We start from the raw sequence: 17,959 nt of genomic DNA on the forward strand, positions 1-17,959 counted from the left end.
AGGATCTGTTCTCAAAACTGTCTAAGACAGCTGGAAATGAATCCTAGCAACAGCTCAAAAAAAAAAAGTAAACACTCATCTCGCTGATGGGCCCCTCTTCTGCCTGCTCATTTCAGCAGAAGCAGCACCCATGGCTGCCTAAGCAGCCTCAGAGGGAAGGGCACAGGGCCTTCCACAGAAGCTGCCATAGCCTCCTTGAAAGAAGTCACAGATTGTGGTAATCATAAACACATTGTTTGTAACATGGAGAAGGAACATGTGTCCAAACGAACAAGTGTCATCTGACACCTTTTGCCTTGGGTGTACTGAAATCAGTAGCTATGGTGGAGAACATGTCCTTGCAGAAGGAGACCTGCCACCCCACTGATTCTTGAGAACTGTGGTACCCATCTCCTCCCCAAAGACCTGTGCCAGCGTGACTTCTCTGTAAGTGATCAGCCAAAGTCGAAGTGTGTTATGTCTGGGCTCTTGCAGGTGGCTGTTCTGAGGAGGAATTGGAGGAATCTGTCTTTACCAGCACTGCCAGGTCCCATGCTTTGGGAACGAAATTGCTGGTTGATCCAAACACCGACCCACCATCAGTGAAGGAAGAGTTAGTACATGAATTATTACAGGAGCTTGACCCCTATGAATCAATGGGCCCTGATGCCATCCACCCGAGGGTGTTGAGAGAGCTGGCTGATGTCATTGCAAGGCCACTCTCCATGGAGAACAGGAGATGGCCCAGAGGACTGGAGGAAGGCAAACGTTACCCCTATCTACAAGAAGGGCTCGAGGGAGGATCCGGGTAAAATCGAGGGAGGCCCATCAGCCCTACTTCAATCCCTGGGAAATTTATGGAATTAATCTTCCTGGGGGCCATCACAAGTCAAATGAAGCACGTGACTGGGAAAATCCTACATGGCTTCACTAAGGGCAGATTGTGCTTGATAAACCCGGTGGCCTTCTATGACAAAGTGACTTGCCTGGCTGACATGGGGCGGGCGGTGGACATTGTCTACCTGGACTTCTCCAAGGCCTTTGATACAGTCCCCCACAGCCTCCTCCTGGAGAAATTAATGCGTTATGGCTTAGACAAGTGGTCTGTGCAGTGGGTGGGGAATTGGCTGATGGGCCGCACCCAAAGGGTGGTGGTAAATAGCTCCTTTTCCAAGTGGCAACCTGTCACAGGTGGGGTCCCCCAGGGATCGATATTGGGCCCAATGTTATTCAACATCTTTATAAGTGATCTGGATAACGGCATCAAGCATAGCCTGATGAAGTTTGCAGACGGCACCAAATTGAGTGGGGAAGTAGACACTCCAGAAGGGAGAGCTGCTCTGCAGGAAGATCTGGATAGGCTGGAAGAGTGGGCTAACAAGAACCTTATGAAGTTCAACAAGGAGAAGTGTAAGGTCTTGCACCTGGGAAAACATAATCCATGAGTGCAGCACAGACTGGGATCCACCTGGCTGGAGAGCAGCTCTGTGGAAAGGGACCTGGGGGTCCTGGTGGACACAAAGCTCAACATGAGCAAACAGTGTGCTGCTGCGGCCAAGAAGGCCAATGGGGTGCAGGGTTGCATCAAAAAGAGCATCAGTAGCAGAGATAAGGAAGTCATTATCCCACTCTACTCAGCACTTGTCAGGCCACACCTGGAGTACTGTGTACAGTTCTGGTCCCCACTATACAAAAAGGATGTGGACAGGCTGGAAGGGGTCCAGAGAAGGGCCACCAAGATGATCAAAGGACTGGGAAGCCTGCCGTACGAGGATAGGCTAGGAGGACCAGGTTTGTTCAGCCTTGAGAAAAGGAGGCTTAGAGGGGATCTCACGACCATGTATCAGTACTTAAGGGGTAGCTACAAAGAAGATGAAGACTCCCTTTTTACAAGGAATCACATGGAGAGGACAAGGGGGAATGGACGCAAGTTGCTCTTGGGGAGATTCCGATTGGACATGAGAGGGAAATTTTTCACAGTGAGGACAGTCACCCATTGGAATAATCTCCCCAGGGAAGTGGTTGACTTGGCCACATTGGACACCTTTAAGAGTTGTCTGGACAGGGTGCTGGGCCATCTTGTCCAGGCTGTGCTCTTCCTTGAAAGGTTGGAGAAGATGATCCCTGAGGTCCCTTCCAACCTGTGATTTAGTGATTCAGTGATTCTGTGATTCTGTGAATCAGTGGCAATCAGTTGGTATCTGTCAGAATACAGAAGCTGTTGCTCCTTCCTGGGATGATTTTTCATGGAAGTGATTACCTGCAGCACAAACATATCATGAACTGCTGAGTTTCACAAGTCAGTTGGACTTGTACAGAGGTAATTTCCGTCTGTTCTTTTGGCTTTTTTCTTTCACTGTGAAACAAGAAGCCCAGTCTCTGACGTTCAACACGCCAGTTGCTGTGTATTTGGCTGCTGCTAGCAGTTGATATCCAAACTAAGATAAATGCCTGCTGTGCAAGGAAATGTACAGCCATGAACAGGGATGACTCTGGGATGAGAACCTGTTCTGTGTCTCGATTATGACACCACCCCCTGAAGGGACAGTCAAGAGAAGTGCTGAAGCAGACAAGCTCTGCCAATTTCTGCTGCCAGATGGACACTGGGCAGACTTGTTCTCATGGGCCCAGAATACTTGATCCAGGAACAATGGATGGCATGCATTGGCAGGAAACAGCCTCCAGCAAAACTAGATTATGATCCTCGAGCAACAAACTCTGAGCTTGTGAACTGGGCCATCTTTTTAGCAGATACCAAATTCGGCACATGCACGTGCAATTCTGGTATTTTCTTGCTCATCTTTGAGTGGTTTGTGAGCTCACCCCATGTTGCTATCAGAGTCTTTGGTTCTAGAGCACCCCAACGTGACCCATCTTCTCAAGCAGAGTAAAGCAATATGCTTACTTCCTTCCATTACTGAATTTCATCCACTTGAGTCCCTGCTTTTCTTCAGTGTCTGCTACTCCCTCCTCTCCTGGGGCATACAAACCCCTACATTTCTTATGTGCTCTGTGGCTCTTGTGTGACACCACAGACAATGTACATTGTGGGTTTCACACTATTGCAGAGCTGGCTTTCTTGTTTTCAGGAAAGGAAGGTGCATGCAAAACTTCCCAGTTCCTGGGGAATGTTCCTGCTGTGCAGTTACTCAGAAGGGCAAAGTGAGGTTCCTCTTCCCAACCATGTCCTATTCCCCTCTGGAGCTTGGGGAGAGAAGAAGGGTCCCGTGATCCTTCTTCTCTCCTAGGTCCTAGGATCACCATCAGGAAACCCTAGGGAAAGTTGTATGGGTTTGTAACCTACCAGCCTCAGTTATGAGTGAAAGTATGCTGAGAGAGTTCCTCTGAAAACAGACCTGCTATGGTTTGTTTCTAGTAAGTCTTGGATTTAGAGTTTAGAAGCTCGTTCACATGTTTTTAAGGTTCTTGCATGAAGGAGAGGTACAGCAGATACACCTGAAGGCTCGTTTCCCATCACAGCCTTTAATGATGGCACAGATGCAGCTGGCTTGAGACACTTGACTGTAGAAAGTGAGCCTGACCTCAAGCACTGGAATTAAAGGCAGCTGAGATGATAGGCTGCACCTGAAGCTGCTAGGTGTTGCTGTGAGGATGGGAAATCAATATAAAGCCCTTATGACCACTTTTCTTCAAGCCTTCTGCCAGACTGTGTATAGTTGTGCCTGTAGTATCCCTGCTTTTGGTATCATTACTAGTGCTGATGCCTTACTGAGGAGGTACAGGCCTTCTGGGTTGTTCCTTATTGTGCTACAAATAAGGTGACTTTGACCTGGTGTACTTTGTCTCCTTGTGTTTTTGGGCTGTAGGATGAGGGGCCTGTGGGGACATTGCAGTCTAACTCACTGGGGCAGAGTGGAGAACCCTGGTGGATGAAGAAATGGGGGCTTGAGAAAGTATCAGACAGAGAATCCAGGTAAATAATATGGTTGGAGCCATCCTCAAAGTGACATATGCCCATAGTTCAGACATCTTCTGTATGAATATCATCTCTCCATTGATGAACATATGTTTATGGCACCCCCTTTCCAGGGATAAACCCTGGCTTTTAAGTCTTATTAAAATTAACATAAACCCTTGCTAGCTGTCAGATTCAATAGTGAATGAAATAAAAATGAAAGATCCTGAATATTATTTTTTTTCTTTTTTAAAACATGAAGATACATACTAGTCTTCCTGAGTCAGCTGAGCCACAGAAAGTAAATACAGATGAGGTTAAAGCCTCATCTGCTGGAAGGCTTGCATGCAGACTGCTGGCTGTGAGGCAGCAATGGAAGCTCTCCAGCTATATTCACCAACTGGTTCTCATTATCACTCTTTATATCTCTTTCAGTTTGGAGAATATCAACGAAGGAAAGAAGTGTCAAAAAAGCACACTGAATATTTGTCACCTTAGCTGAGACCCTGCACCTTGGAAGCTGGGAACTGAGACATAGAAGTGAAAGGCACAGGCAGTTCTGATTTTTGGAGGAAAAGCCTATGGGATTTGGGTGCTTTGATCCTCTCTTTGCTGAGGGAGGAAGATACAAGAATCAGCTCCAGGGACTTCTTACCAAAAACGAACTTGTGGATCAGTGACATTAAAAGCACCTAAACCAGCCTTCTTCAGATGGCAGTGGAGGAATGGGCACTTCTTGGTCTCCCTCAGTCCTGTCCTCAGGTGATCACCAATGACACTGGAGGTTCAGCTTGTTATCAGTCCACGGGCAGCCTGGTATTCATTTAATCACACAGTAGGTTATACTGGGAACAACTCCAAAGAAAACCACCCATTTTACAGTTTGGGTTTGCTTTCAAACAGGATTGCCATCCTCTGTATCCTCTACTGACTCTAGTTTGTGCAAATTTGGCTGCCTGTGTAGGGATCACTGAAAAACTTGTCCTTAGAGATGTCCACAAATACTCTCCCAGCCCCAGGAACTGCCATTTGTTTCCTGCCCGTGTGTTGCTGGCTGGATTGTTAAGGCATCTGAGGTGCCTTTTTACCTGTCTCCTATGGAGCCCCTTCAGTGTTCTGCTGCTGCAGCACAGGTTTGGGGGGACAGGGTGCTAGGGCACCTTCAGGCACATCAGGGCAGCTGGATGCCATAAGGAGCCCCCATGCAGCCACCTTGTTCCTTGCCACCCTTCTTCTGTGGTGCTTCCCCGAGGTGTCTCCCATCCTTGTGGCAGATACCCGCCAACAAGCCTAGGCTGTCCTGGCCGGGGGAGAAGGAGGAGAAGGGGGCCCTGCAGGTGCAGGCCCGCTGGCTGCTGCCAGCAAGGGGCAGTGGGCAGAGGCAGGGCTGGCAGCCAGCCCGGGCCCTGGGGGGTGCCCAGGCTATGGTGCTATGGCCGAGGCCCCGCTGACACAGACCTCTGGGTCTGCAGAGCTGGTGTGACCGTGCAGAGGGTGATGGTCTCTGAACACTAGACTGTGGAGAAGATGCTGCCTTCTGTGTCTTTCCTTTGTGGAAACAAAGCAGTGGAAAACCCAGACCCTGAAGCAACTGGGACCCTCAGGAGAGAGTGACTGGCCGTGCCCGCTTTCCAGCAGCTGTTGGCAGCACCAGACCCCGTGGCCTGGCCACAGGCACCAGCTGCTCTGCTGGCATGTGAGAGCAAGAGGAAAGGAGAGGAAAAGCTTTTTTCTTCCAGGCACCCACTCTGCAGCCCTCAAGTCTCATGTGGCAGGGGGTGGATGTGGTATGGCCCGCAGCTCCAGGCCATTTCTGTCCCCAGGGCCTCAGGTGCACAGGCACTGGAGCTACAAGAGCAGCTGCAAGAGTCTTTTGACAGAAGTGCTGAAGGGTAGGTCACAGCAAAAGGTCCTTCAGTGGGGTTGGACCCTATTCTGAAGGTCTTGTCACCTTTGGGAACCCAAAAACATCTTTTTCCATCTGGCCTGTGTCTCAATGCTGCAGAGGAAAAGGTGGCAGCAGATCTTGGGAGAATTGCCCTCAGGTCAGCTCCATTCTCCTTTGAGCATCCTATGCAAGTCTTTTCCCACTTTGCAGGATGGGAACAGCTCTGGTCCCCACCATGGGCACTTCTATCCCCCCCACTTCCCCCTCTGCGTGTTCACACTCCCTCCATGCCACTGCATCACCACGCCTGCCTGACTCCTACACACACCTCTCAGTGTCTGTGGGGTAGCCGCAGGGAGGCATGTGCCAGCCCTGTGAGCCCCAGCACGCTGTAAGATCAAAGCTCCTCTGAGTTCCTCAGGCTGTCACTTGCCCTGTCCATCCATGGCTGATCTACTCCTCATGGGACTGCTTTCCCCAAAGAAGGGACAGTGTGTGCCTCTCCCACACACAGATGGAAAGCCAGCATAGAGAAGAAGCCCCAGCAGCAAGGCTGGAGTGGGAAGCTGATGCTGAACAGGGGAGTAGGACTCCTTGTCCATCTTTTCTAGAACCCTGTGCCAGGCCAGATGGAGAAGCTCAGCCCTTATCAGGTAGGTGCTGTATCAGAGATATTATGCACGGCCTCAGGTGCTCATGTTTGCGTGACACAGTGGGGTGCACGTCCCTGTGTGAGGATGTTGGCTCTCAGGATGTGGGTCTCCCAGCTGGCCTCTTCTCTACTGGAGAGCTGGCCTGAGTGACTCCCAAAGCACTGCAGGAACCCACAGGCTTACTGTTCACCTACCAGGAAATTGCCCTACGGAGCCATTTTTGTCCCAGGATGTCTTGAGAAAATGCCTTGCCATACCTGGAAGCTGGGAGGACCCAGCTGTGCTGTCCTTCAGTCTGCATGGTGCTGCTGGGAGAGGTAACAGCTCCCATCCAGGCCACCTCCAAAGCCTCCTGCGCCTCCTGTGAGGCAGGGTGCAGCCCCTGGGCAGTCATTCCCAGCCCAGCTGTGACAGCAGCAACCCATCTCGTGGGAGTAGCAGGGTAAGCATCTCTGTTCCTGGTCAGGGTCTGTTGCTGTTTGCCTCAAACCCACCTGATTTTCCAGCAAGGCAGCAAGAACCCAGGAAAAAGGGGTCTCTGGCTGCGGAGGCCTGCTTTTACACACAACTGCCCTGCAGAGTATGTGCAAGATAGGTGAGCAGCTGAAAGTGAATCCTACTTGCTTTCTTCCAGAATATTTACCTCCTAGGCATCCGTAGATGTTTTTTTCCCCTGCATCTATTGTCTGGGAGCCCAGCTAGGCTGCTGGCTGCCAGCCCGTTTCTCAGCTCCCAGCTTGCTGCTGCAAAGATCAGCAGAGGGCAGGGCAATCCCACCAAAGGGTGACCAAGGACAAGTCCCAGGAGCCAGGGCATCCCACTGCAGCACCGTAGGTGGTGGCTGCTGATGAAGAGAAGGCCAGAGTGCCCAGCCAACCTCTTCCCTGAGGAGGGTGCAGCCAGCCGGGCAGGGTGCCTGCCAGAAAATAGGCAGGGTGCCAATGAAATTGCTCTCAGAGGTGCCAGAGATCCTACTCTCGGCTTAAAATCTGCATCCTTTGGGGGACAGGGAACAAGGCCACCCTGGGTAAGAAGCAGGCAGAAGTAGGCAGCCCTACTCTGGCAGCTGGCCTGGCCCATGCCAAGGCTCCCCAGAGTGAGTGCAGGAGAATCAGCACCTCTCGTGCTCCAGCCCTGACCTGCTTTGCAGGATCTCACGCCTAGCTCTGCAATTTGTCGGTAACGGGGCCTTTCAGCAGCCACAGCAAGAGGATGGACCAGGGCCAAGGTCCAGACAGGAGCAGCAGGAGAGGGGGCAACATCAGGAGCAAGGCTGCAGTGTGGACCTGAGGGCTCCATCCAGGAGATGGGGCTAGACACAAAGACCATCTACCTGCAACAGCTGTCCAAGGGCCATCCAGCAGATGAGCTGAACACAAGCTGTCTACCACACAAGTATGAGGTCCACAGAGGAAACAGCACCTGAGGTAAGCTACTTGTTACGTAGGTCTAAGGTGCAGAGTCATCAACAAACACACCCTTACTGAGCTCAGGCCAGGTCTACGTGCTCAGGACTGAGCTGAAGTGAGCACAGGGACCACAGCTGGAGGATGTGTGGCTGGGGATCCCAGGTGAGGCTGTTCAGGGTCAGCAAGATCCATATAGTGCCCTCAGGGACCTGACACTTAGAGCAACCCAAGGTTTGAGCGCAAGGCATGGGCCACTGAGTGCCTCAAAGATTCAGCTCTGGTTGAGGCTATTCCTCAAGATGGGGGCTGGGGGGAACTGCATGGTGATGGTGGCCATCCCCATGTGCAGTGATGGCCAGCTACCTGCAACCTGTTTCCATGCACCTCTCTTCCAAAAGTGGAGTTATGGCTTTTTTCTGGGGGTGATCTGCCAGTTCAGTGAAGGAGGAAGAACTGGGTACCATGTTTGTAGAGATGCTCCATTAGAGCCCAGAGTAGCTCCAACACTTGGTATCTTTGATTCTGTGAAATCCTAGGTGCATCTAGGTCACCAAGCTTTGGAAAACATAATTGAGTGGCCAAGGCTGACTTGCTTACATGGTCTCCTAGGTGCTTGTCTTTCAAGGGTCCTTGGCACTTGGAATTTACAGAGGGGTTGCATCTCCTGGAGATACTCCTTCACCTTCCCAGCAGCCAGGCAGAAGAAAAAAGGCAACTTTCCTACCCATTAATTATAGCCAGAGAAATGAAGCAGATGAGTGTCCAGCTGTTCCACTGGTGTGATGTGCCAAAAAACCCACTTCAGGGGCAGGGGCCAAGCGGGGTGGGGTGGGGTGGGTGGGGGAGGGTTGCACCTTCTCCAGGGGCTTTGGGAAGGCTGGGGCAGGTGAATGGCAGAAAAGTCACAAACCCACAGCACAACACAGATAAACAGCCTTCTTTCTGCAGCCAGCAGCCATGCTCATAAATACCAGGAAGTTTCAAATACGTGGATAAGCAATTTCAACTGCATTTGGTTTTGCCACACGCAGGGGGTGGTTTGATTTCCATGCCCGGAGGGCGTGCTTTTTCTCCAGCTTGCCAAGCCTGTCTGTCCTCCACCTGGCCAGGGTGCTCACCATGCTCCACAGGGCTCTATGTCTTGCTGGTAGAAACTCTGCAGTACCTGCCGAGCAGGAGCAGGTGGAAAGCATGCCTGTGAGGACACATCTGCAAGTGTCTCTCTGTGCCGGGAGGGCTGGGGATGGGCTTTTATGGGAAAGCCCAGTATCTCGCCTGAGCACGTGAACCCAACAGCTGGACCTTTGATAAGCAATTTGAGATTAAAAAAAAAAAAAATCCCAGGAGGCAGTGATTCCAGCAAGTTCTCAAGTATCTCCCAGCCCCATGCAGCCTGCACATCAGGGGCCTCCTCTTGCCTGCTACCCACTGCCCAGCAGTGCTAGGCACAGCTTGAGAGTGGAAAGGGGAGCACAGAGCTGCAAACCCACATCTGTGTCTTCTAGCTGCTGCATCTGGGGTGAGCTGTGACACCTAAAGGTCTCTCTGGGAAAAACAGGGCAGGACCAGTCCTTTCCCTGGTGCAGTCAACCCAGGCATGGGAGGAGAGTAGAGAGGGCCCCTTCTTCCCCAGCTCCAGTGGACACAAGAGCAGAAGTGGAAGTGCACAGCAAGCCTTCAGGGTCCAAGTTTGCACCTTGTTTCTCTGCCGGGGGCTGGGGGGTGTGTGGGAATTTGGCAGCTCACCCTCTTTGGAGAGGGTCCAGCTGCCTTAGGAGAAATTCCTCACATAGCTTTGCTGTGAAGAAAGTGCTGACCTGTTCAGGGGTGTTTGCTGAGCAAGTGAAGACGAGCCAAAGGCAGCTTTTAAGTGCTAGAAGAAAATGGCCCATTTTTTCATCACCAGGGTTAGGTAGCAGTCAGGCGCTTTGGGGAAAGCAGTGCCTGGTGGCAGTTACTTTGTATGCCATAAGCAATTCCACCAGGATGCCCTGATGCTCACTGCTTTCACATGCTACAGCATGCTCCAGCTACAGCAGAGAAGCTGACGGTGCCATCTGTGTGGTAGGTGAGTACTAGACGGTGAGCTGGCAGCTACATTCAGGCTGCTTGGCCAGACACTGGTGGCCAGGACCTGCTTGTGGTACTCTCTAAACCCCTGCCAGTCCCAGGGGTGAGTCCCAGGAAACATGTGGAGAGCTTCAGTTTTAGGGTGGGGATGAGATGGTGAGTCAGAGAGGAGGTGTTTAGCTATGGCAGGACTTGGGGCACCTCTTGGGATGCTAGGAACATGCACAGGACAGAGACATTGTTCCTTCATTATAACAAGCAGGCTGCTGGCACTGATAACTGCAGTGCCAGAGAGCATTTAAACCAGAAGCGGGGGTTGGGGGAGAGCACCTAGTCTGGCCTGATGGGACTGACGTGTGGAATGCAGCTAAGGTTCAGTACACTTCTGAAAATGCCAGCAGGAAAATAAACAGCATAACTGCAATAAATAAGGAAGGCAAATCAGATCCCCTGCAGTGCCAGGAGAGCAGCCAGTGCACGTATGGCAACAGAGGAAGGGCAAACCTACAAGTGCTCCCACATGAACACTGGACACCTAAAGCCAGATACACAGGGATTTTAGGGGAGGCTGTAATAAGGGGGCACTTCAACTACCCACTTGGCAGCTGGACCGAAGTGTCTGGGGACAAGACTTAAAGATAAAACCTTTGAATGCAGTACATGGTGCCATCCCCCTAGAAGCAGTCTGAGAACCACCAGAAGATGCGTTTCTGGATCTGCTCTTGCACAGCACATGGGGCTTAGCTTGAGAGGATCCAGGCCAGCTATGATACCACTTGGTTTTAATTTTATGGTAAGGAAGAGCAGGCTGAATAAATTCAGCACGTGGTTATTAGATTGCAAGACAAGAGACCATGTAAAAATGAGGAAATGTGTCAAAAAAGAAAAAAACAGGCCAATCCCAAACCTCTCAGCAGTGTGGTCCAGAAAGCCAGAGGCCTCCAAGCTGCCTGGAGGCTGCAGAAAAACACTGTATTAAGAGCCTCCATGAAACATGGGGCAAAGAGCGAATAGGGCAACCCCATAAAGCCCCGCACAGCTGATAGGAAAGAACGGGAGCACAGGAAAAAGGCTGATGCTGAAGAGCAGAAGGTCTGCCAAAAGAAGAACAGGAAAGCTGAAAAAATGCAGCAAGTCAGATACAAGCAAGGAAGCCAGAGGGCTAGAAACAGGCTTGAGGGCTCTCCTGCCAAATGTGCTTAAACCAGTGGTGAACAACTCAGCAAATCTTCTGCAGAGACCAGGAGGCGAGCAGGGTGCACAGGGGTGGGATGGCCACAGTGGATGGGTCTTTGCCCTGGGAGCATTCCTGCCTTCACCCATCCCAGCTTATTTTTTTTTCCAGATAGGTGGGAGAATTGGAATAGAAATTCTATTGGGGTTATCCTGGAGAGACAAGCTAAATGTTGGTTAGTCCTGGACAGATGGGAGGTGCCTAGCACCAGCTGAGCCAGAAAGGGATGGGCTACATTGACTGTCAGCAGGCCTGTGGTCAGGTCCTAGCGCTATCCTATGCAAGGTGAGTACAAGGATCCTAGAGCATAGGGATCCTCACAGGAGCAATTCTTCCAGGTGGCCAGACCCCCTCCCAGGCTGCAGGAAGCCTGGCAGCTCAGTGCATCCCAGCGGGGGCAACTGGGCTGTACCTCAGGGCATCCAGGCATTGAGCAGCCTGGGACAGTCTGGTCCCACAGAGCCAGCCAGCACAAGATCCTCCATGGGGAGCTGGGAATTTCCTCATCCCAGGAAGGAAACAGCTCCTATTTTGAGTCTTGCTGGAGCAAAGGACATTTCTTTCTTTTTTGTTTTTTTTTTCCCCCAGCTGAGTCAAAGTTGACCATTCCTCACCAGGGGAGATGCTGAGTGCAGTCTGGGAGAGAGGAACCTCAGGGCTGCTGGGAGAATCCCCAAGGAAGCAGCACTGCTACACACCAGGACCTTCAGTTTTGGGGCTGTTTGCTCTCAGCATTACCTTCACACAGGGAAAAATGCAGGCGTGCTTCACCACTGACACAGCATCCCTAGCACCCCCATCATCCTGCACTGTGACCCATGTACTCCTGCCCACCCCCCCGCCCCCGAGCCAGGGACAGCCATGACTGAGCCATGATAAGGCCTATCAGTGTTGTGCCTTGCACACTGATGGTGATGCTTACAGGGCTCTCCCCCAAATGGCAGCCTAGGCTTAGCCCCATTGCTGCGCCAGACCCAGCTCTCTCCTGGAGACCTCCTCTTGCCTGGCCTGATTTCAAGGCTCTCCCTTGAGGAAGCACCTATCTATCAATGCAGGAAGGAGGAGGAACATGCTTTTTTTATCATGTTAAAAATAAACTGCTTTTCAGGAGGTCTCTCTGAAAGGGCTGGGGAAGGGAAGCAGGAATCCAGATGAGTTTGCTTGCTCTGTGGCTGCTGGCCCCGGCTCACACAAAGCAGGACAGGCAGATGACGATTTGAATCGAACTGCACTTTCTGGGGGGAAACAGGGAGGTGAGTGTGTGAACAGAGCTTGCTGGGGCACAGTGCCCACAGGCAGAACATGTGAGGGGAGGGAGAGCTGGGGGGACACAACCCAGCTGGTAGCTGGAGGCTGCAGGTGGCCCCTACTAGCCGTAGGAGGTACATGGAGGGGCTGGAGCTGGCAGCCAGGGTGTTCCAGTGTGGGAGGACTCCTCCCTTGTGTGAGCAATTCAGGCATCACAGCCAGCCGGGGCATTTGGGGGAATGCTTCCAGAGCTATCCCAGCCTTGCTGGGTTTGGCAGAGCCGGGGACAGCTGGTTCTTCCGGTGAGCCCAAGCCCTGCAGCAGGATGGGGGTTTTGGGCAGGGTGTGCAGTGGGAATGAGCAGAGGGGGACCTGGTGTCCGCTCCTGGGTGGGTGATGGGATCACAGGCTGTCATGCATCTCCATGGACAGCAAGAGATGCTGCTGGGGGATGCCATGGGCTTGGCCACTCTGTGGGCTGGTCCCACTGTACTCCTGCAGTGTCTGTAGTCATCACATCAGGAATATTGTTTGGGATGTGCCTGTCCAGGCTCTTTAGGACCTGTTCACAACCACAAATTGCTCTCCTCCCTTTATAGCTGGTCCTATCTACCTCCCTGCCCTACCCTGGTAGCAAGTGCTGTGGCTGGAGACAGAAACGCCTGCTGGGATCTGCTATCGGTCTCTCTCTGCTGAGCCTCAGCAAGTGCCCTCAATGTTTGTGTTGCAGCTGTGGTGAGTAACAGCTCCAAACCCACCTCGCCCACCAGCTCTGTGAGCATGTAGCCCTTAATCGCCCCCCTGCCATCCCCTCCTCCCCTCCCAGAGCCCCCACTGGCTGGTCTCACCCCTCAGAGAGCTGCTCCATCCCCTCCATCATTACGGATGCTCCTCACGCCAGCTCCAATGGGTCCCTCTGAAGCTATGGGGGACCAGACCTGCACCTTGTACCTGGGATGTGGATGTACCAAGGGTTCACACAGGTCCAGAGCTCTGCCCGTCTTATCTTCCACCGGCAGTGTACAAGCATGACTGTGCAGCAGGAAGGGAAACAAGTACCATTTCCCACAGCCAGCCAAGAGGCAGAGACCCAAGGGCAAACCGCCGGGATGAGGCATGCGAGAAGCATCCGCCTCATCCCCTTTCCCATGAAATGCTTCTCTTGGTCCTTTGTCTGATGTGTGCTGAAGTATTTTTTCCCCCTGGAGTGGATGAGTCATGGAGAAGCAGGGAGGGAGCAGGAGCTGCCAGGACACCCCAGGTGCCTATGTCCAGTGGGGAGGCTGCATGGGAGGGAGCAGGCATTGCCCAGGGGTGCAGGCAGAGGGCAGGAAGGATACACGTGGTCCAAAGGGCTGGGGCTGGCTCTGTCTCTGCTGACACTGCACAGGGCTCCCCAGCCCTGGGCTAGGAAGGGGGATCCCTCCTTTGGTCCTCCTCCTCCTTCCCCAGGGAGGAGGTTACTGTGTGTAGGGTGGTGAGCTCTCAGCAGTGCCTCTGCTGAGTTAGCGGCTGTTTATCTGCTGGCTCCAGAGCAAATGCTCTCACTTGCTCTTCTTTCTCATGTGTCGCTCGGCTCTTATTGCCAATATCCAGACAGGGAACAGGCCAGGCCATCTCCATCATGTCATGACTTCACCAGAAAAGAGCTCTCCATATCACATGGCCAAGGGAGAGAGGCAGAGGTTCCAAGACATGGTCAGTGCTGGGATCCCCTGCCCACCCAGCTGTACATGTGGGGCGCTGGGCTCTGCGGTGGTGGTGGGGCTGTGCCACATGATGTGGGGAGCTGCAGACAGGAGTTTGGCCTGTCCCTGCTGAGGTGATGGTGTGGTGGTCCCCTGGCTCTGGCTCATCTCCCTGCTGAGCCACAACCATCCATGCTGTCCCATCACCCTTGCGTCTGTGGGAGGGATGTGGGTGGGCCTCAGATCCTGGAGCATTTCTGCTGCTGGCTAGGCCTCTGGCTGCCCCTGTAACATCTCCTTCTGCCCTCTGCAGCCCCTCGCTAACATGTCTGCCAGATCTGGCTGCTGGGGCCAGTTGCGGTGCTGCTATGCTCCCAGCCTCCTGGCACCCCAGCTTGGCTTAGCTCATCCCCCGCCTACATGGGCGGGTAACATGCTCCCCACTTGGCCAAGCTTTCTTGTGCTTTCAAGCTTTCCTCTTTGGGGGAATATCTGGATTTCCAATTATTCCTGCTCCCTGCCTGAGCTCCTTGGGTCCTTCCCAAACGCCCACCTTTGCAGCTCTGCATGCTTCACCTCCGGAAAGGGGCGATGCTTTTCACAGTCCAAGATGCTGTCGTGTCATCCTTTGCCAGATCCTCGCTGCGCTGAAGGTGTCAGCTGAAGGGAGGGTATGGTGCTGCCCTTTGCAGCAGACATGCCTCCTGGACCAGCTCCTCCACTGCTGTCCTGGTGGGTCTGGGTTTTCAGCAGACACAGGCTTCTGAGCCAGAATGACAGATGGGACAGAGAGATGCAAAATTGGCTGGTGCCAGTGGTCCTGAGCCCTCACACCTAAGGGCTGCAGCTGGGAGGAGGTGGTTTTAACACGGACAAATGGCACATCAAAGTAGCAGGACTGGCCATGGCCACCGCTTCGGGAATCGGTGGGAATGGGACAGCCCTGACCCATCAGTGGTTTTCCACTCCTGCTTGCTGCAGCCTTTGCTTCTCTGCACAGACACTTGCTAAATATTGTCCTTTAACTTCTTGTCTCTTCCTGCCACCTTGGCCCCAGTCCTATGGCTCCCGCCACTCCCCAGCCTCCTCACTAAGTCCCCCACAGAAATGCACCGTGGCACTGGGACTAAGCCCCGTGCCCAGAACCCAGCTGCAAGTCACAGAAGCATCTCAAGGCAACCATGCACAAGCAACAGTTTTTCAGTGGCAGCAATAGTTCATGGTATCCGCTGGCACCCCTGCCGCTCTCACGGCACACGGGTCACGGCTCCTTGGGCTGCCCAGCAGCCTGAGGACATGCTGCCCTTCACAGCGTAGGGGCAGCCGTCACGCCCAAGCCACTTCAGAAGGGGGACAAGAACGCAGGCCATGCGTGCGAGCCCTGGAGCCACTAGCAGGGTCGGGCCTGGGCCATGCGGCCAGCATTTCCAACCCCTCCCCTCTGCCCAAAGGAAGGAAAAACAGGCCAGTCATCCCGCAGTGTTGCCAGGGTGACATTTTTTTTTGGCCGTCACACTGTCCCAGCCTCTGAACTGGCAGGGACTGTGCACTGGGAGCTGGGGCAGCCCCTCTGTCCCCGCACCGGGGTGCCCCTGCCCAGGGCCACCCAGCAGCATGGGACAACCAGCCATGGGATGCAGCTGGGAGGGAGTGGGTGGGAGCCAGGCGCAGGGACAGGGAGGGCAGGGGGACCCTGGAGGAGCCATGCAGAGATGAAAAATGCCAAAGCTTTGCTGGGGCTTGAAGCCTGAGGGGCAAGAGGGCCTTTTTGACTGGGATTTGGGAAGTCGCGGCTGCAAGCAGCCAAGCCACCATCAGAGAACCTCTGGTTTCCATTTGGTCAGATTTCGAAAGAGCTGCCTCCCTGGCAGCATGTATCCCCCCTCCCCTGCGGCGGGCAGTGTTTGTTTGCTTGGGAAAAGATGAGCCTCATTATCTGTCCTTCATGGCTCTCGAACTTTAAAGCACAGCGGGAAGAAATTTTACGATGGGAAACTGCCCTGGTGTCAGCCAGGCGCTTTGCATGGAGGTCTGCTGGGGGGAGATGGCCCCGTGGTGGTGGGGCCGGCACTGGGGCAGAGAGTCGCTGGCAGGCACAGGGAAGGCAGGAAGGTGGGCAAAAGGTGATGCACTTGAACCTGCTCCGTGTCTCTCCCTGGAGAACAAACACAGCAGGAGTTGGGGGAGCACAGCCAGGCCAGGCAGAGCCTGAAGGTGCAGTGAGGAGGAAGCTGGGGCTGTAAAGCAGCTCCACATTCACCTGCACCTTTGTGCTTGCAGCATCCAGTGATAAAATCTCTGCTCTCAGTGAAGCACAGGCTGCGTCAGTGCATGAGAAGGTCCAGGCAGGCATTCTGGGTAGCCCTGACCAGGTTTGCACCTCCTGGCAGAGGTGGCACTGATGGTGGTTCCTATGCAACGCTCATAACGATAGGAAGGGCCAGTGCCACATTCTCCCACTGAGTTAGAAGCAATGCCGGGAACAGCTGCCCGGGAGCTGCCTATGGCCTCTCCTACCCTGCTGAAGCGTTTACCCACCCGCTCCCATCAAGCCTGTTAAAGGCCGGTTCGCTTTGAAGAGACCGCTGCTATCAGGGAGGATCATTTTCTGTTTTCAAGTTTTTTTCAAGCACCATCCTTGCCCCAGGACTCTCCTCCCACTTGCCTCATGCTCTCAAGGCCCAGCGCCATCATGATTCCTCCTGCAGCCCATGCATCCCTCCAAAAACCCTGCACGAAATGGCAGCTCAGTGACTCAGGGCTGCCACGTGTTGCCTTTTGTGCAGCTCAGGTACTCTGGCAATGCACCCATCTACCTGGAGGAAAGGAATCCAGCTGTCAGAGAAGAAAGAGCCCGTAAATCACTCAGCGTCCAGCTGGGAAAGTGTAAATTTAGCAGTCCTGACCACGTGAAATCATTCTGCACCCAAACAAAAGGCAGCTTTGGTGTCTATTCATTGCCCCCAGACTGGGGTCGTGCTGAGGAGCTGCTGCCTTTGGCTCTGTGGTTCAAGGTGTGGTTAAGATTTATAGCTAAAAGATGAAGAGCAATAGCATGCACCTCTGCAAGCATGGAGCTGTGTAACTGGTTGTCATGGTTTATTCTGCTAGATCTGAACGATGGCTTAGACTGAACACCACCTCTGCTATCAGTGAATCACTTCTAGATCACCTGGAAGTTTCCAGGGCTTGGATTTCAGAGGCTTGCTGCCGCGGGGCACTAAAATGCTGCGGAAGACAAAGCAAGGTGTGGCAGGTTTCGTGGGGATTATCCTGCCCTCCACGGGGCTGGGGCTGGAGGGAAATGAAAGCTGGGTGAGGGGAGGCAGTGGAAGTGGGTGGCAGCGCCAGCTTTATCTCCTTTCCCTGTACGGGAAAAGTGAGGTGAGGTGTGCTGCTGCCCGAGCTCTGGCACTCCAGCCCCCCAGCAAGGGCTAGCCTGGAGGGCTGCAAAGGGACCCCCAGGCCCCCATCCTGCCGGGCTGGGCCAGGTTCGTTGCACGAACAGCCAGAGCAGTAAGGGAGGTTGGTGGTGTTTCCGAGCCCCCCACACGCAGTGGGGAGGAGCGAGGGGCTGCTGGGGTAGGGAAGGGCCAGGAAAGGAGGGCATGGGGTGCCCAGATGGGAGCACCCTTCCCTGCTTGGTGCCCCCAGGGCTTGGGTAGGTGAGAGGAGAGGGAGTGAGCTCAGCTTGCTGATTCACTCCCTCTTTCAAGACCAGGCCTGGCTTGCGAGTTGAAACCCGTGGGCTTGGTGGAGCTGGCGATGCCAGGGCAGGTCCGGCCTGCCGGTGCCCTTTGGGGGCGAGGGGGCTCCCCGGCGCCCCGGGGAGGGGACAGTCCCTGGGGAGGGATGCTTCTCGGGTAGGGGTGGT

General features: G+C 53.7%; 1 long non-coding RNA gene across 1 annotated transcript; it reads left to right on the forward strand.

Moving 5' to 3' along the window:
• The first annotated feature begins 12,281 nt into the window (after nucleotides 1–12,281).
• Nucleotides 12,282–17,327, forward strand: LOC142057117 (uncharacterized). Its single transcript, XR_012660549.1, has 3 exons — nucleotides 12,282–12,402; nucleotides 12,997–13,132; nucleotides 17,197–17,327. It is a non-coding gene; the product is annotated as an uncharacterized LOC142057117 (long non-coding RNA).
• The last annotated feature ends 632 nt before the right edge of the window (nucleotides 17,328–17,959 follow it).

Source organism: Phalacrocorax aristotelis, chromosome 5 (assembly GCF_949628215.1).
Source record: "Phalacrocorax aristotelis chromosome 5, bGulAri2.1, whole genome shotgun sequence".
NCBI classification, from domain to species: domain Eukaryota; kingdom Metazoa; phylum Chordata; class Aves; order Suliformes; family Phalacrocoracidae; genus Phalacrocorax; species Phalacrocorax aristotelis.